Source organism: Stegodyphus dumicola, chromosome 10, assembly GCF_044657685.1.
Source record: "Stegodyphus dumicola isolate Sdum_Otavi_A_Nest chromosome 10, ASM4465768v1".
Classification (NCBI taxonomy): domain Eukaryota; kingdom Metazoa; phylum Arthropoda; class Arachnida; order Araneae; family Eresidae; genus Stegodyphus; species Stegodyphus dumicola.
This window is the reverse complement of record NC_140777.1, coordinates 57,262,384-57,280,205: the sequence shown is the minus strand read 5'-3', so window position 1 is coordinate 57,280,205 and position 17,822 is coordinate 57,262,384.

The following is a 17,822-nucleotide window of genomic DNA, read 5'->3' as shown; positions in this document are numbered from 1 at the left end:
TAAGTCATTTTGAGCCGTCATCTCCATAGAATCGGGCAATATGGTATTTGGGGACTTTAATACGAAGGTTATCAAAATTCGAAATTTGTTCTAATCGAGGAACTATTGGAGGCTCAAAAGTTGTCATGATTTGAGATTTCGCAGCTTCCTTTTTAATAACTCATATGATTGTGCTTCGGCCATATTTTCAAGTATACGTACGAATTTCTAAGAGTGTTATCAATTCAAATTAATTCAGAATATGAAAAGATTCAGTAAATGTCTATATTTTAAAGTATAGATAATACAGTTCACTTTATCACTGTCAATTAAATCAAATAAAAATTCTAGTGTTAAGCTTCAATGTTTCACAATGATCAAATAAACACAAGTTATTTCAAATTATTTTTAGTTTCGATTTCATTAATATCAGTTATTCATTTCAAAATCAATTAATCAAGTCCCCCCAGGGATGCCATTTAGAAAACCTCAGCGTTAATTTCAAGTTTTCAAAATTCTTAGTTCTAAAATTAAGGAGAAAGGTTTCACTTACCTTTCTTCTTTCTTTTCTACCTTCGGATATCTATTTCAAGAATTTCTACATCTTAAGATAAAATCTTTTGATAAAATCTTTTAATTTCAAATAATTCATGTGAAGATATACAGAAAAACTAAATCGAAATTACATTCGACATCTTAATCTCTTCTGTTAAAAACAAACTTCGCATTCTTGTTGCCAAAAGTTAATAACAAAAATCTAGTGAAAACAGAATTGTTTATTAATTTGTTTTATAGTTTTTCTCTATAGGCCGTTTTCGACATCAACTGTTATGTCAAATTTGTACAAGCGAAATCTCTTTAATATGGAAGGAATTAATTCTATCAAATTCAGTCCCTTTTCAACACAATCATTGAGACTGGGAGTTCCCTTTTCTTTAGAAGAAGCATTACAGGTCTAATCTTAGTCGTACTGTTCGCCTTCATGTCGATGGAGCAAATGGTGACAAAATGACTTAATTTCTTCTTTAGGAACTTCTTCGATGATGCCTTCTTGCTCCCATACACTTCCCTTACTCCTCATATAAATTCTCAAGTTTAAGCTTACGGGTGGTCACTTGTAACCATTTTAGTGCCAGATTAAAATTGTCTGGCAAAGGAATGTCAAGCCATGGTGAACTAACAAGAAAATGTTGATCTTCATCAACTTTCACAGTCCTTAAAAAATGTCTCATAGAGGCCTCATAAAGTTCTTCTTTAGTTATTTGTTCTGAAGGATCTTGTATCCCTAAAGACCCCAATTTCCACATTTCAGAAATATCCATTTATTTTACTAAAAGTGAGGTTTAAGAGCATAGCATTGGTTGAAGATATCTCTTTATCAGGTAATTTTCCTGATAAAGTCCAACCAAGTAAAATTTCCCTTGCTACAAGTCTAAAAGTCAATATTTTACGCTGACCTGTCATAAGGTTTCCTATCACGTCAGCTCCAAAGAGTACTTGAACAGGTTGGGACTCTTTACCCCATCTGACAATGCTATCTTCATTTCTTGAAGCTCTTTGATCCATGGACCTGAACTAAGAGGTGAAATATTACCCCATATAGTGGGCTGGTCTAAAGCTTCCATGTTACAAGTTATATTATTTTTTGGATTCCTTAATCTGATTCTATAACATGTGTGTTCACATTTTTCAGAATCATTTTCTCCAAATAAAGAGTGTAAAAGAGTTTCTTTTCTCACTGAACTAAATCCTATTTCTTCCGCTAGATTTTTTAATACATATGTTTTTAAGAGCCTAAACATAGGATTGCTCTAATAAATACTTCCTTATTATCTGGCACTAGTTTTATTTTCATAGTTTGAAGGAATACCTTTGGGCCATAAGTGGTGTTAGACATGCTAATTTCAGAACTTGCACATTTTTCATAACTCTTGTCCGATTTCCTGTTTCAGACATCTAGAGTATCACACATAAGTGGCACATGTTTTTCACCACACACTACACATTTCAGAAACACTTTGCACTTACGATCTGAATATCCCACTGTCAGGCAAGCAAAGCAGCATTGTTTATCTCTTAAAATATTTTGCTTCCAGCTAAGTTCATCTTTTGAGCAGAAAAACAGTCTGAGGTCGCATGTTGCCTTGAACAAAAGTACATGCCTTCTACACATACTCTGAAGCTGTAAATAGTAAATTTGCAGCTATGACTACTCTTCCTGTTGTCAAATGACCTCCTCTTTTCTTAACCTTCTAAATCCTGGCCTAAATTCTCATAATATAAACTTTAGGACGGCTCGATCCAAAAGACTTTTCCCCTCCTTTACTGTTCCCTAATGAGAAAAGTAGTTAGAGTGGTCATTTGTCTCCTCCATAGATGCAATAAAATTTACATGTTTGACGGATGCTGTTCAATAGTCTAGTATATATATTTACGATTTTTTTTAGATTTATTTTGATTTAATTTAAACTAAACTGTCTTTACTTATTAAGAGCAAAATGTATACAATGTTTATATACTATTTACAATTTCTGATCAATCTCGGTAATAATTTGTGAATTTTATGCCTTTGTTTTTACTAGAAATTAGGAAACGAGAACTCAATTTGACAAAATATAACAAATATGAACTAGTTCTATAGGCCTGCAGCTTGGAATGCAATATTTTATAATCTATTTTCATTAATAAAATAATAGTACTGAATAATTTAACGAAATAATAATAATGAATTCATTACTATTAGATGATTAGAATATGATTCATTACTATTAGGTTTTGAGATGAACTTATAGAAATAATAAAGCTGTAAATCTTTTTTTTTTCCTAATTTTGTTATTGTAATATATAAAAAAACAGACATACATTAATTTTGCTTGATTATTTAACTTTAACAAATATTACTTTGGACTATCGAGCAAAGGAGGTATATCTGCAGAGAGAATTTTCTGTATAAAATTCGATTTTGTTTATGTTAGTAGTGAAAAATTTCTCCGAATATACATATATGCAATTCATTTTATACCTGCAGTGCAAAGTCTGATGAGACAATTTCTTAAATATTTGCATCTTAGTTTTGTCCGTATATGAAGGCACTTTTGGCTTCTTTTTAATATTTGTTGAAGAGAATATTAATCTATGATTTAAAATTTTAGAAAATATAAATTTATCAAAAATATTTTACAGAACAGTTTTAAATGTCTACGTCAATTTCCTTTCATAGGCGGATTTCGTTCAAAACCATCGTTATATCCAAAGTTTAATTTTTCTTTGATTTTAAAATGAAATGGACATAATATATGTTCTACACAATGAATTTTCTAATTTATTTTTAAAAGATTAATTTTTCATACTTTCAAAAGAATAAGGGCATACAGGGTGTTGACATTTACAGTGTAGTAAATATGTTTTTTATATTTCTTTCAGTGATCAAGACTATTACCCAGGAATATTTTCAAAGCAAAATTAAGAAAATTGTTTATGACAATTTTTTTATAAAGTATCCTCTTATGTGTCTTTTTGTTAAAGTCCGAAATCGTTTCTTTGACAGAATAAAGAATCAGAATCATGAACGGAGTAAAATAAATTCATGACAAATAACCCCAAAATTGTGTTAATCCATGTAAAATCGTAATATAAAACATTCAAAATTCCATGTAAAACTGTAATATGAAACATTGGAGAAAACTACAATATAGTTTATTCATAAACAATCACCCTAAAATGCCCAATTTTATGTACTGCCGAGTGGTAAAAGTATTAATAAAATTAAATCGGTTATTTCAATATTTTTTCTTAATCTAACTTTTACGGGACCCCCAGCGGCGAGTGCTAAAGTGGCTGAACACTGCTAGTTTTCTCGAGTTCGAATCACAGCGAACAGGTTGGCTTCATGGGCATTTTCATATTTTTTTTTTTTTTCGGTAACGTCGGTATAAGCCAGCTTTACTGAGCAAGTCCTCGACGAAGGCATTCCCACCCCTTATACAGATAGTTGTCGAGTGCTTCAGTGTAATCTAATGAACAAACCAAATTAGTCCAATAAAATCCCAGAGAACAGGCTGGTTACATGTAAAGTTTTCGATCGGAAACATACACTCATGTCCATAAATTAAGGATAATGCAAAATCAGGCAAAGGAAGAGTTAGAAGCAAAACAAATTTGACTTATTTGTAAAGCTTATTTATTAAACAAAAGGTAAAGAGCAAAAAAAGATGTTATACGTTTGATATTATTAAAGAAATTAGCGATCTTTTCTCCCTGGAGCAAATTACAAAAAAAACTTATTTACAAAAAACCAATATTACATGGTTGGTATGATTGTTAATACATTGTATGTCTCCCAGACGATGCAATACAGTCCGTACAACGCCTAGGCATGCTGAGTATCAAATTATCGATCTGATCTTGGGGGATATTACACCACTCAAAACGCAATGCTCTCCGAAGTTCCGGTAGACATCTAGGAGGAGGTTGACGGGCTGCAACTCGTCGGCCAAGCATGTCCCACACGTGCTCTACTGGATTCAAGTCCGGTGAGAATGCTGGCCAGTCCATACGGGTGATATCCTCCAACTGAAGGCATTCGCTTACGATGTTTGCACAGTGAGGACGGGCGTTGTCATCCATAAACACAAATTGTGCGCCCATGGCGCCCCGAAACAAACGTACATGTTGTTCCAGAATGACGTCCCGATAGATTTGGCTTGTCATGGTTCCAATTTGAACATGCAGGTCAGTTCTGGAACCCAGAATAATTCCACCCCAAACGAACACTCCAGCACCACTGTAACGGTGTCGTTCAATGATGTTTTCTTGGTGGTTACGGGTACCTGGAGCTCTCCATATGAAAGTCCGGCGAGAATCAGACTGCAAGCTAAACCTGGACTCGTCGGAAAACATCACACAAGCCCACAGTTGCGGTGTCTATAATGCATGCTCTCTACTCCAGGCTAACCGCAGGCGACAGTGAGTTGCAGTAAGTGGAACGCATCTGACAGGTCTACGAGCATATAGACCAATCTGACCTAAGCGTCTGTACACGGTCTGCCTTGAAATTGTCGTACCAGTGGCTGAAGAGAGCTGACGAGACAGGTCTTAGGCTGTGTTCCACCTGTTTCTTTTGGCCGTAACTGCCAAATACCGGTCCTTATTCGGCGTTGTAACTCTGGGGCGACCTGTGCTGTAACGTCTACTCACATTACCATCATCTTGGAATCGTTGCCAAAGCCTGGAGATGACACTCTGAGCAATTCCAAGTTCGACTGATACTTCCAGTTGGGTACGCCCACATTCCAGACGCCGAGAATTCTACCACGTAAAAATCATCCAAATGCGTCCTTTGTATCATAACTATTCGGTATTGCACTGAAATGCTTATAAAGCGCCTGCGAACAATTTTACTTCTTTGCCTGTATTCCTTATATATCACTCTCTTACACTCTCGTCATTGTGACGTGCCATCGGTGTCATCTGCTTACTTCCTGAAATTTGCATATGATTCTTGCAGATGTGTGTAGTGATTTTACAGGTGATATAGTTATTTTAGAGTTCGATTTCCGAGTGACTCCAAATTATCCTTAATTTATGGACATGAGTGTAAATACGAGCAGTTTTCTGTTAAAAAGACTTCCATAAAAACATCCCTCCCTTAAGGCAGATAATGTTCGCGCGCTTTACCGCAATCTAATTCTGATTCTTATAGATTTTATAATGAAATGGAATATACCTTATTACAGAAAAAATAATATTCCTTTTTTAAAGAATTTGTTTTATTTATTTATCATCTTATCTGAATTCTTGTTATCTATCTAAGAACGTAAGAATTTCAGCAAATTAAACCTGGACGAAATTTCTTGCTAAGTAACTAATGTTCTGATTTAATTTAGGAGTTATATAAACCTAAATACTTTCTGGAAGGTGTCATCCTAAAATAGAATTTGAAGAAAAACTGGTTTTATTCACTTAACAATGAATGAAAATCACAAAAGATAAATGAGAGAAAGTTGCACTCATAATAGTAGAGTTCGAACGAAGTTAACACTGTTGAACAGTTTTATAACCTCGGCGGCAAGAAAGGCCACTTTGATTAGGTTTAAGCCTTAAATCTAACCAAAGTGGCCTTTCTTTTATCTTATTAGATTTAAGCTCCAAGTGTAAAACAGGCCTAAAAAAGGTAGTTTTGTCTACTTTGTAAAAGGAGCTTTATTAAATCTGGTAATCTTGAACAGAGCGCAAGATCGCTGAAATTTGAAACATAACATAAAAATATATGTGTCTGCAGCGAATGTTATTAGCCAGGTGAGAAACATTTTGGTTTATTATAACAAAGGAATGCTTATTGCTTACTCGATTTTGACAAAGGAAACTAAGATTAATTTGTAGAATCATTAGGTTATTTTGATGCTGGAGACGTAAAAAATTAGCAATGCCTCCGCCGGGGCTTGAAACTGGACCTCTCGAAATACGCGCCGACTGTGTTAACCATTACACAACGAAGGCATGCTGGAAGGAAGGAGAAAATACCTTATATACTTCCGCGTTTAGAGGGCGACTATCCTGGTGGTAAAGAATCATCATTCACAACCTTTTAGTTCGTGCGCTAATATAGAGTCATTAGGATATTTTTCAACGCAGAGGACGTGAAAAAAATGAGCAATGTCTTCGCCGATACTCGAACCTAAACCTCTCGATATACGCACCGAATGTGTTAACCATTACACCACGAAGGCATGCAGAAAGGAAGGAGAAAATACCTTATAAGTTCCCTCAAAATAGGGATGCCTTCGTGAAGGAATCTACTAGGTGAAAGAGCGGTAAAATCACTCAAAACTGGTAGTTCGACCCGGCTTAAAAGCCAGACGAACATAATATTTCATGGTTTTCTTAATGTATAATTTGAATGCGAGACAGTTTCCCTTAGAATGTCTTCCATGATGACATCTCTATCCATAGAGAGATAGCCCTCGAGTTGCTTTTCTGAATTAATTAATGTAACCTTAGCCTTAATCGAGGACTTTTGGAGAGAAAGCGGTTTATAATGACGTTACACATGGGAGAAAAGGCGTATGGAGCCTGTTCATTCGCTTCAGATGGATAATGTAATAAAGTATAATAGTACTACTTGCTGAAGACAGGGATGTTTCGTGAAGGACTCTGACAGAAGAACTGGCTTACATTAACGTTTTTAATGATGAAATCTACGAAAAGATACAGATAGATCATTGCCGGTATCTAAACCTAGTTGTTTACACATGAAAAATCCAATGTTATGTCCTCATGACCATCTGAGTGTAGTTCCCCTCCCCCTTTTTTCTTTTTAGTTTTTGACCCTTATAAAAAGGCTTTTAATAGCGACATGCTCTATTAAATTCTTATTTTGTTTTCTGATGTGATATTAGAAATTTTGTGTTCTGTTTTTGCTATTATAGGAAGGTTGTTTTCATTTACTTGACTATTGCTACTTTTTCGAGTTAACTGTTTTTCTGAAATGACATGTGATAAGCTTCAAAACAGTTTATGCAGAGTCACATGCTTTATATATGACATTTGATCTCCGCTGTAATCACATAAGATATTTGTTGCCGGAACAAAACATTTGGAGGAACAATTCTGAGAATCGCTGTTCCGCGAAATCGGGTTACCATCTTCACTTGGTAAACAGGCTGAAAGCCAAACAAGAATCATTTATCGCTCAGATTGGCAAAAGTGACGTTTCCTTTCAAGTGACGTTTGCTTCTTCGTGTTGTTTTGTATCACTCACACTCTTTTCCTTTTAAACTTTAGTTATGGAAGATAATAGAAAGGTGATTGCTATCAAGTTAATCACTTTGATCTCCGCTCTGGTACTTCAAGTAACAGATAAACACACTTCTGGTTATAGCAATAAATTACATCAGTAATAACCAAATTCTGTCAACATGACTAATAAATAATAAGAGATGTAATAGCTGTGTGATGGATAAGTCCATTTATCGGATATTATTTATGTATATTTTTTAATGTCTGCATTCCAATGAAAATTTGTGACCTGGTGAAAGCATTTTCTTGACTAACTTTATGGCAATTACTGTTCTGTCCATAAGTATAAACAAACAGACACACACACACACACACACACACACACACAAAAAAAAAAAAAAAAAAAAAAAAAAAAAAAAAAAAAAAAAACGAGATCTTCTATGACAAAAATCTATATGGCTGATATTTACATCCTCACAGCCAGATACTATTCAGCAAAATGAAGATTAAATAAAGCATATGAATACACGAGCAATCAAACATGTGCGGGTTGTTACTGTCCCATAGAACACTCGGTAGTATACCTAAAACACATTAATTATACCTACTCTAGAAATTAGAAGGTGCACATCATGAGTTTGTTTTATGTGATTATGGCAAAGCCTCGAGGGATATTTGCCTAACAGAAGGGATACTTTTCTAGAAGATTTTTTAAAACTGGCTTGTATACCAGTTACAAATGGAGAAAACCAAGAAGTCCATGTAGCCAGCCCGTTCGTGGCATTCTAACCTCAGACAGAACTGTCAGTGTTCAACGACGCTTCGGCCATTAGTAGGCCCGTGCACATAATTGGGAAGTATAATTCATTATGTAAACACACATGAAGGTGATAATCAGTTGTGCACTGTTTTAAGTAATCAAATGTTATAAATGTACAGCTGTTATATCTCTTATTATTTATTAGTCATGTTTATATTAAGTAGATCATATATATGATGTAATTACGAATTAACCCAAAAACAAAATGTGTACACTCTTTAGTACTCAAATGCTTATCAATTATTTTTCAACTGATTATTACATATCCATAATAATTTGAAAAGAACTAATGACCACAGTTGCTGCCAGTTACATGATCGTTATATGAATTAGAAGTAACTTCAAATAAACTTTTTGACAATGTTCATTTTTGTATTCATACATACATACATATTATATACATATATAATAAGTCATATATTTCCATACAGATAGAGAGATAGGTTTAGAAGTTGTTGATATATATTTATTAGTATTAATGTAATGAATAAGATTTATGTTAATGAATGTATATACAAATGTTTTTCATCATGCATAATAATAAATACATAAATTTTTAGTGTTTCAATATGTAGCATTTACAATAAAAGTATAGTTTCTAATGTATTTATAATCCAAAAAGTATTTCATTAATAACATGAAAATAATAGACAAATTTAATGATTATTCTCATTATTACATAATCTATGCTTTTCTTTTTTTATGCATCTTTTATGCTATTTAAAATGTGTCACTGATTATGCAATTAACAATTTAAAAGATAAGTAATTAGGAGAAAAGCTGCGCATATACAAACGGATTTTAAAAAATTATTCAACTTAAATTTAAGAAATAGAATTATATTATATAACAGTGATAATACACGATCAGCACGAAATACGACAAATTTGGCGAACTTTTGGCACGAACAATGTGTAAACAAATCCGAACTGCAAGAACTGTCAACTCTGAAATTTCCACGATTATCTATTTAATGAATATATAAACATTTTAAAAATGACGCAGGCAATTATATTACAACAAAACAGCATTAATTAAATCGGCCTCTATTTCCACCATCCATGACTTCACAGTGAGAGCCATCGCCATATTGAAAGTTACCCGTGAGCCTTCAGAAGCAGAACTTTCGTCTGATTGGTTGAACGTACGACGAACACGTCTCTAGGCGGAACATTTTCGGGAAAGTTTCAAAATGTAGCTCAAAGCCGGGATATGTTGCGCCTAGCTAGACGAAAAATTTCTCGGAAGCCTCCCGCTTAAAGCAGTGCTACTAGAATATCGTTTCTTAGAAGTGTTCCGCGTAGCCGCGCGCGTCTCTAGAAGTGATTGCCTCTTAAGCTGTTATCACATAAACCTCTTGTAGAACAAACAGCCCATCTTCGTCATTTCTTTGTATCAAAAGGGAAATGGGAGCATAGATACTTGCGTGATTTTTTTTTTTTTTTTTTTTTTTTTTTTTTTTATTTTCTCGACTTGATGGAGACAGCGTATGAGCTTGAAGATTAGAATAATAAATCAGCTCCCTAATCAAATTCATCCGAAAAACTTTGTAATGTTTTTCCAATATAGCTTATTTTGTTAGAATGTACGCGTTTAGCACTGTTAGGTCAAGTAGATGAAAAAAATAGTTTTTTCGTCCACTTCAAAGCTCTTCTGCCAAAAGTATAACTATTGGCCATTCAATCGCTTAAATTTCAACATAGCCCAGATTTTTTTTTATAATGTTACGATCTTGGGTTTTGACTGTTCATCTGCTATAACCATTGGATTATGCATATTTGGCCGCATGAAAACGTCACGTTTATATTTCCAGCGTAGAGCTGTCATCCGATTTGTGAAACGCACAGTGGTTTCTCCTCTTTTCAGCTTTCCTTTGCTTACATCTTTTGGGAAATGCTTCCTATTCGGACGAATAGTTCCAAATAAATTTATTTTATTTTCATTTGATAAATATACGAAAATTACTGGTGAGGAAAAGGAATTGTCCATAAATAATTTATAGCCTTTATCCCTGATAGTTCCACTCATTTCTTCAACGACATTTTAAGACGCTTACAAGTATGGATCCTTAGATTCACCTTTCTCAAGTTAAACTTCCATATCGTGGGTGTAACCTTCCTTATCAGTGATCTTGTATATTTTTATGCCCCATTGCTTGCGTTTCTTTGAGATAATACTGTCTAAATATTATTCGTCCTTTAAATCTGACAATAATTTCGACTATCGCGAGTTCTTCTGTGGTGCTGTAAATTTGTTTATAAGCTCTTTTTAAATGGTAAAAAACTTTAAAAATTTTCCTCAGTCTGTCATAATTCATAATTTTATGAGGTATTTTCCTTATTGTTTTCAAAATGCAAAAATTTTTAAATCGTTAAAAATCTGTTTCTTAGGTCTAACATAGGTATCTCTTGACATTACCTTACGAAAACCTGGTGTCAATTAAATCATCCGTGCACCTATAATCCAGAATGCTATTGTTTGAAATTAATCAATTTCTTGACTTATTTAATAACTTCGGACGAATGGTAATATATTTAGCAGAGAAAACCTTTTTAATTAACAACGAACTATTTGATTGAACATTCTAAACATTACAAAAAGAATAACATTCCATGCGTTATCACGCTCAAAGTAATATATAACAAAACATCACTGTTTCCACAAAAAATCTACATTATAATGAACATATTAAATTATTGTGTATTAACTGAGTTCGTGCACGTTCCTGAACATCCTCCCACCTTGCAATTTTAGGAAATTGCAACATATTCTCTACTCAGTTCATCAGTTTCTAGCCCTGATGCTCTTTTTTAAGCCAATCCGGCCACTTCCACCATATGTTCTGTAGCAACATTTTGGCATCGCACCCTCTAGAGGAAAGATCAGCTGGATTGCTTGAGTTTGGTACATAATGCCAGTCGTCCGGATTTGTGCATCTCCTTTTTTCAGCTACATGATTTGTCACCAAAACACTCCAGTGGGAGTCTTTTTTGATCCATGTGAGAACTTCAGACGAGTCACTCCAAAGGTACACTTGGCACTTTGTCAATTTAAGAACGTCAGGGACTTGACGATACAGCCGAGTAGCTATAAGTGCTCCAAGCAACTCTAATATAGGAACAGTTACTTCTTTGGCAGGCGCTACTCTTGATTTACATAATACCAATTGTATCAAAAGTTTTGGAAGAATTTCTATTAACCCTTAGCCTGTCGAGTGATTATCTGCGAATCTCTTTAAAACTGTCGCTAGTTTGGACCTTCTGCATTTTCCTATATTCTTCAACTGCAGGCAACTAATAATTATTTTAAATAATTTCTTTTTTCCTTAATTATTACGTAGTTTTAAGAGAGTAATAAACGAAATATTTGGGTTTTCTAAAGGGTGGTAATATTAATATTAAATTTGCATTTTACTTTTTCATATACATTCAAGATATTCAGAAAGGGAATTATAACATGAAACCGTTTTCAGTGTATCATAAATTTATGGATTCAAATTAAAAATTCTTGCTTTTCTGTCCAAGAAACACTAGTAAATTTTATCTGAAATAGGAAGGATGAGACATATTAATAACAAACAAAGCAATTAATTTGGAAGTCAAAGAACAAAAATCAGCGTTATATTTTCAAATTTTCACAAGACTAGTTTCGATGGTATTACCGAACCATCATCTTCAGCTGCAAAAGCGCAAATGAACGAGGTAAGATATAATGAAAATTAGATTGTGAAAATTTGAAAATATAACGCTGATTTTTGTTGTTTGACATCCAATTTAATGTTTGTTCGGCTTGTTATTGTATCTTAATTAAACAAAGCAATGTTGTTGCTTATTAGCTTACAATATAATTTATTCAATATGGTATTTTTGTAAAGAAAGAGTGTTGCTGTACATTTGGTAAAGTATAAATAAGCATTTCATTTAATAATTAATAATTAATAATAAGAATATGAATAATTAAATATTTTTTCGGAGATAAATTTTCCGGCGATATTTTTTTTTCTAGGGATCCCAGCATACATTTTTATGCTCTAAATAAATGTCTTGTTTAAACATAGCATTTATTGTTGACAAATCTCCAACCAAAGGAAATACCTTACTAGGGAGGATATTCAAACAAAAATTTTTATTAGAATAAATATTTTCGTTATTTTAATACTACTAATAATATACAAACATTAGTTTAAGTTCACTATAGTTGAGTGTGAATAAGATTGCTGGATGTTGGTATTTTGTTGTTGGCAACCGAACAGCTTAGCTGCTTGTGGTATTTATGATTTTCTCGATGCGTAACGTGAATTCAAGCCAATTTTATTTAGAAAATTGCCCACGAAGGTGTTCTCTTAAAGCATATAACCAATGACTTCTTAAAAACTGTAAAAATCTGTGGATATTTTCCGTTATACGATAACACGAAGAAAATGATTTCCTATACGAAACATATGATCAGCGCTGTTATTGCGCGCCGTTTAATTAAATGCATCCATCTTATTCCTTACAATTAATTTTCCTTTTTCAAAGAAAGTTTGATTTCAGTAAAATGTACTATTTACAATGTGTCATTTTATTTTGCTCGTTTTTTATGCAAATATTCAAATTCAGATAGGTATTGCGTAAGTTCAGAAAGCCAACTAGTCTCCAAGCGGTAAGATAGCTGAGCACCGGTAAATTCTAGCGGCTGCATGGGGGGTTTAGGGGTTTTTCATAAGTACAATTGATTGTGAACTAACAGTTTGTTTCCCCCCAAAAAAAATCTACCTCGACGACTTCCTTTCCCTTAGACAAATAGGTCCTGTGTGCTTTATCATAATCCAAAATCTTAAGCGTAAAAGTCTTTTATCATAGCCGATGATGACGATAAAATACTTTCTATCTGATGTGTCAAGTTAGCATAATTGTATATTTCTAACGAAAATTGTTTGGCTCATGTTACCCTATAATGAAAAAAAGATTCAAATCGGTTTTTAGCTTAAACAGTATTTTCATTATTAATTATATCACGAATTTTATCAATAGTATTCTTAGTATTAATTGCAGGCATGTATTCAAGAATATAATATACACAAAGCTGTGTCTAATGATTACGGCTAATTTTTATATAAAATTTTATAGTATAAAAATTTAGGTTCATAGGTCAGCCATATTTGAAAGAGTACTTGTGTATTATAAGAAAAGAGAGAGAGAAATTTAAGAATCAAAAAATTTACCACGAAGTAATAAAAAAATGCAATAGAATACAAAAGAGTACAATACTATTTCATGTTTTGTGGATATACTTGAAGACAGAAACATGTTTCAGCTGTATTCGTTCATCGGAGAAAAACTTTTCCTATGAAGCTATTTTTTTCAAATCTTTCAATATACAAGTAATACAAAAGCAGTATAGGAATTTCTTTTCTTAATACCCAACCGAAGAGCTTAGGGGACGTACAATGATTAACATACAATATGTGCCTTGAATTATTTTGCTTTACATGAAATTTCCTTATATATGTAAAACAAAATAAACTTTCACCCATTCCAAGATTTCAAGAACTCACAGAGAGAGAGAAATATTTATAAAAATTTTATTGCTGTCTGACTGATTGCTTCGGAAACAATAAGTCTTTCAACTCAAGCTTTCAAGCTTCAAGCTATTCAAATACGAACGCTTCTCAGCAAAGCCATTTGGACTGCATCTGCTTTGTTAAAGAAAACCTTTTAGGGGTAAAATCATCCACTTCATCGGGTTTTTCAAACAAAGCAGTCAGTGGACCTGTTACTACCTGCTGACCTAGAGAAATTTCTCAGAAACTTTTGTTCGAAGAAAACGAGTTTTATATTTTTAAGAATTTCCATTCTGACAACATGATTTTGTTATTTTTCATATATAGATGAAAAGAAACTAATTTGTTTTTAATAAAGAAGAAAAAATTAATAAGCTTATTTAAATTTTTTACACAGCACCGAGTAAGGAGACGAAATTTAATTTTCTTTATAAATATTTTTCTCAGACAATACTTTAGTGTTTTTCAAATTACGAGAATAGCGCGTTAGTGCATGCATTTTCAAATCAGATTTATTTAATTAATATATATGGATATGCTGAACAAGCACACTTTCGCACACATACACTGTATATTAGTACATACATAAAAATGAAATAAAATTTGAAAACAAGCAATTTAAAAACTGCTGTATTGAAAAGTTATTGAAAATTTGTTTTTACCTCATTTATTTTTTTCGTTATATACATTTACTTCAGTTTTTTTATATGCATTTACTTAATTTATTTTCTTATATGCATTTACTTAATTTTATTTTGTTATATGCATCTGTTAGTGTTTTTGAAAAATTTTTAGATTTTTTGAGTATGGCAAAGGAAACGAGATCTATCAGCCGAAGGCAATGAATGTCTCCATGGACGACTTTCTAAGTAAAACGTACTCATGTTCATGTTACACATAGGGGAAATCACAAAATTCAACCAGTTCGTTTGTTTGGGTTCGAATACGAGTCGAAATAGCAATAATCAGATATCTTAGCCAGGAGGCCATTGATTGGGTTTGACAGATTTGAAAACCTAATAAATAGTATTTAATAAATATAATACTATTAAACGAATCGGATTTATATAAACCAAATAAAATTCTTATATCGAACACAACTAAAACTCGATATAACTTACACTGATAAACTGATGTGTAATAACACTGATAAATTAAAATACTAAACGGAATATACATTAATTCTACATAGATAATTTTTTATAATTTATTTCGCTGGGAATGTCTGGCCGCAAAATCCTGATTATATATACCCTTATTTTAAGGTTATCACATATCTGATGGTTTGACTTTTACCTCAAAACACAATCCACAAAATTCAGTAAAATTAATAACTTTATTTCCATGTTGAAAATTCTCTGAATCTTTTCAAATATAAAAACACACGCGCCAAGCAGTTTGCTTTAAATAAATATATGCAGCAACGAGAAGATGCGCTTTTGACAGCAACTCGTTTCGAAAATCGAAAATTTTTCTAAATGTAAGAGATTTGTCGCTTAAATTAATTTTTCATTAAACAAAAAAACAAAATAGAATCGCATATTATTAAAAGAATTTTATTGATAATTCAGATTCTGAAAACAAGAACATTGTTGTTATAAAAAACAAAGAAAAAATAAACAACATATTTCATTCAACGGGAGCCAACTTTGATGCATGAATTTTTCAACATAAAAATATTTGAAGCATGTTATGGATAAAGGTTTATTTGATTATGGCAAAGTACTCGATGGTTATTTGCCTAAGGTGAAGGATGCCTTCGTTCGAGGACTGCCTAACGGAAATTGGCTTGAATACATGTTACACATATGGAAAACTAAGAATATCATCCTGGCAACCAACTCGTTTCCCGGGATTCGAACCCCGGACAGAACCACCAGTTGTTCCGTTAGACTCCGCTCAGTCCCTGGTGGGCTGTCCGATAACGGAAAAGTTCAAAATTTCATATTAGAGGAAAAGTGGTAGCATAGTATAATTCGAAGTTATTGCCATTTCAGTAATGTGAAGAGATTTCAAGAATGTTTAATTATTTTATTTAGCTTATGACAAACTAAATAAAATAATTAAACATTCTTGGAATCGCTTCTCTTAACATACTGGTAGTTTGACCTGCATTCAAACCCCCGTGAACAAGCTGATTGCATGGGCGTTTTTATGGTTTTAACTTTTTGCAGTGCGAGATTGTTTGCCTTAGAAAATCTGTCACGAAAGCATACCTCCCCTTAGACAGATCGCCTTCACGTGCTTAATAATCTAACAAGCCAAACCAAACACAACCCGAGCGAGGACTCGTAGTCAAGGCACGTCATCATGAAAAGCTAAATAAATTGTCTCATATTCACATTAAACATGCGCAACAAACATTCGCTAAAACTGGTATGCAGGCAATCCATTCATCAGGATTTGAACCCGCTTCAAACTATTAGTATTCAACGATTTTACCGCTACTTCGTTGGTGGCCTTTTGTAGTATCTATAAAAAAAGTAATCGCAAAGACACAATCATTGCGTACCGACGGATGAACTAAGTTCGGAATTTAAAGAATAACTTTCATTCGTGCTATTGCTGTTAGCATTGACATTTGGACAGATGTTAATTTATTTTAAATTCTTTTAATGTAATTAATTTATATCTTTAAATAATTGATCTTCTGACTGTAATTTTTTGTGCGCAGTATATCTAACCCTTCCGTACACTAACTGTTTTAATTAATTTACACTCCATTAATTTTAAGAGATTTCATATCGATAGATTTCTTTCCAAAAATGTTTCAAGGATTACATATTTTTTTCTTTAGATTTCAAAACATTTTGTATTTAAAATCTTAATAATAAAATTTTTAAAACAAATACGAGTATTTCTAGAAATTCCTTCGGCGTATTCATTTATTCCATTTAGTTGAAGTTTCGAGTAGAATATCTTCCTTTCAACATTCATATAATTTTTATATGTCAGTTCGCCATTTCTACGGAGCATAGAGCCACACATACGAGTCCAAAACTCAGGCATGCTGAAAGCACAGTTTTAACATTTAAGAATGTAAAAAGAAGAATATAACATTATAATAACGCGCATTTGAAATACGAAGGCAAACAAGAAAGCTGGTTGCAACATTTTATATTGTTTCCTGACGAATCAGAAATTGTAATCATTTTTCAATACAAAAATAAAATATTTGATTCTATAACATATAGGCATAAAGGCGTCCTCCGTTACAATTCTTATTTTTTCTTGTTTCTACTAAAATTCGGCAATGTACTATAACAACGTCGGATCCTGTTTGACTTTCATTTGTACAAAGTACCACAAGGCAAACAGTTTTAAAACGATTTATCTTCTTTCGCAAACTTTTAGTCGGCACACAGATAATACATACCTGCTGTCTGACAAAGATACTTCACTCTAAGGACTTTTTTCTGAAGTGCTCTTTTGAAAAAGACTTCACACCCTATTAAGAGCTTTGTGTCAACTGACAGCCGCCTGCAGAAAGGTAGGGGAAGGAAGACCAGATCGCGTCGTCTAAACACGTCTTAAGCAATCTTCGCGAAATTCGGGCTTCGTGTATACACGTCTTAAGCATTTTTCGTGCGATTTGAAATTCGTGTAAAGACGTCTTAAGCATTTTTAAAGAAATTCCAGAAACGTTTAAACACGTCTTAAGCAGTTAAAGGGTTAAATTCGGCCCCTTTTCGAGGCAAGCATTCAAGGAAGTCCCATTTTCATCCTTCAATGATGCATCGA